This window comes from Pteropus vampyrus, unplaced genomic scaffold (assembly GCF_000151845.1).
Source record: "Pteropus vampyrus isolate Shadow unplaced genomic scaffold, Pvam_2.0 Scaffold53, whole genome shotgun sequence".
In the NCBI taxonomy this organism is placed as follows: domain Eukaryota; kingdom Metazoa; phylum Chordata; class Mammalia; order Chiroptera; family Pteropodidae; genus Pteropus; species Pteropus vampyrus.
The window spans coordinates 590,003-592,980 of record NW_011888834.1 but is presented as its reverse complement, the minus strand read 5'-3'; the positions used below and the strand labels follow the sequence as shown (position 1 = coordinate 592,980).

The window sequence follows — 2,978 nt, the reverse complement described above, 5'->3', positions numbered from 1 at the left end:
ATATACGATATCGTAGTGTATTAGTTTCCTGTGTCAGTTGTAACAAATTATCACAAACTCGTTAACTTAAAACAACAGAAATTTATCCTCTTATAGTTCTGGTGGCCAGAAGTCCAAAATCAATATCATTGGGCCCAAATCAAGGTATCTAGAGCCATGCTCCTTCCAGAGGTTCTAGGGGAGAATCCATTCCTCGAATTCAAAACTGAGAATGGAATTCCTAAGCTTATGGCCACGTTACTCCAATTTCCAAGGCCGGCGTCTTTAAAACTAACTCTCCTCTTCTTTTGCATAACCTTCTCTTCCGTCTGTGTCAGATCTTCCTCTGCCTCCGTTTACAGATATATGTGATAGCATTAAGATACACCTGAATAATCCGACATAATCTCCCTATCTCAAAATCCTTAACTCAGTCACATCTGCAAATACTTTTATCTCCAATAAGGTAACATTTAAGGTTCCAGATATTAGGACATAATACTGGGGGGGTGGGAGGGGAGCGGAGGAAAAGGTAGGAAAGGAGAGACTGTTATCAGTTTACCACACGGATGGATGATGGTGTAGTGAGTATAGTTCCCTTAGAACTTCATGGAACAGTGCTGTCATACCAGCCTTACTTTGGGATATTAGATTAAAGAGAAATAAACCAATTTTAAAGCACTATAATCTGGGGCCTTATTACGTTCAACCAAATTGAATTCTAACTGATAAAAGCTGTTGAATCATTGTTAATATTTTTTAATTGATATATTCTATTTGCCTAAGATGAAGTTTCATAGACTAACCCTAATGTTATGCTTCTTTAATTTAGACTGGAATTTTATCGACTCATTGGATAACATTGCACATTGATCAGGAACTCTGATATAAAAATTTTTTTAATGTTATAACTTTGTAATGAAGTTTGGTAGAAATTTTTTTTAAAACCTGAAATGCCTAGAGAATATAAAAGCAATATGAAGAAATCTGACTACAGAATATGAAAGCACATTAAATAGCTGAATGGTTAGGTATCTTCTTTACCTGTTCCATTTTCTCAAAAAGCCTAATAAGGAGAAAATTACAACGGTCTAGACTGAGTCACAAAGACATGAATGTTCACAAGAAAGTTATGTTCTAAACAAATACCATATTTGACAAATGCCAGCAAATAGTTACTGAAATGCCTAGCTTTTTAAATAGAAAAGTACCTCTTTAGCCTAATTATAAAAGCCAATATTTATTCTGACATGTTCGTCAAACAATAAATTAACAAATTATTGGACAATTCTAATCCTGCAAAAATAATTCCCAATAAACTTTCACTGATATCTTCAAGGGAAAGGCATATTTGGGGATTACAAACTAAAAAAGCTTTCAGAGATTAGCACTGTGACAGACAGTTTAGCAGGCTGTGGAATTCTAGGGACATCTGTGTTTGGTCATTGCTCATTTGTCCTATTATTAAGTAGTACCATTGGGTAAAACAGCTCAGGCCAAAATAAACTTTATTAACTAATAGAGTTATGTACTAAATGTTATCATGTTATAATTAAACTACATTGACTTCCTATTGCTTGCTGCCCAAATGACCATTACAGACCATACATTTTAGCAAGATACTAAAATTATGTTCTGGCTTTTTCTATAAGTTACTAACAATTGGCTTATTCAGTAATTAATGTACCATCATTTAGTCAGTTGTCCAAGCTAAAGTCCTTTTTTTCAGTCTTCCCCTCCACATCCAGTGCGGGGGTTAAGTCCCACCTATTTAATATCTCTATCTGCGTGTGTCCCTGTTACAACCACTGAGGTCAACTCTAGAATGATCGTTTACCATTCAGGTTCCATTAAGCTCCTAAAAGATCTCCATACATCTATTGATGCCTCTCTAATACATTCTCCTCCTTGCTGAGGGAAATGTAAATACATCATCCTTCTGCTGAAAACCATTTGGTGATCCACCAGATTTTTCAAAGCCATTTAAAATCTGGCAATACAATGGAGCCATCGAGAACTTAGGCTCTGGAGTCAGATAATGTGGGTTCAAGTCTGGCTTTACCACCTCCTAGCTGTGTGACTCTACAAAGTTACTTCATGTCTCTGGTTCTCTATTTCCCCTTCTGTACAATAATGAATGTAATAGTACTGTCACATTAATATGGTGCCTGTTAAAAGAAACAATGCTTATAAAGCCTTTAGTCCAGTGGCTGGTATACAGTGAACGTTCCACAAAAATGAGTTGCTATTATATCTCTAGTCCTATGTTCTCTACAGTTGTTAAGAAACTGTGCGCAGTTCTCTGGAGGTACATTTATGAAAAGAAATCGAAGTAAAAGACACTACTTTGTTTCTTTAAGTGTACCAAGATCCACATATTGTTGCCAAAATAGGCACGTGCTGATTTTTGCAGGGGTTTAACAGGGCAGAGTAAACTGCAAGACATTACTGCTAATTTGCTGCCAGTGAATGTGTGCTACAAACCAGAATTTCAGTTTGACCCTTGATTTTATAATTTAATACCAATATTACTTACATTATTAGTTTTACTGGTAAATCAGAAGCAAGTTGTTGGAGTCCAGCTGTGACCCCAGGGCAAGAACTTTTTGCCTGCTGTCACCTTCTGACAGTTTGGGCTGTTAATTACCTCAATCAACTAGAACACAAGCACCTCTCTGTCTGCCAGCTGGCAGACTCAGCTTCAGAAACTGGCAGCTTGGGAAGATTTAAAACCTGTAAAAAGGGCTGCTATGTAAACAGTTTATTGTATAATATTCAATGACCACAGTAGACCCGCATCAGTAATCAAAGGGAGAGTCTGCTATTGTGCCTTCATAGGTTAGCAAAGAAGAAAGTTAAAAATAGCTTTTGTTTAAATCTCTGTTTATCCAAAAGAATGAAGTAGGGTTTACAGTTCTGGAGGCATTATGTTGGTGCCTTGGAGAAAAGTTCTGTTGAAATAAATGTGGACCCAAACAAAAGAAAGATTAGTAAGCTAT

The 2,978-nt window shown here is 36.4% G+C and overlaps 1 pseudogene; it reads left to right on the top strand.

Annotated features, from left to right (window-relative positions):
* LOC105292208 overlaps window positions 1–839 on the top strand; it is a 16,206-nt pseudogene extending 15,367 nt beyond the window's left edge.
* Window positions 840–2,978: the final 2,139 nt, after the last annotated feature.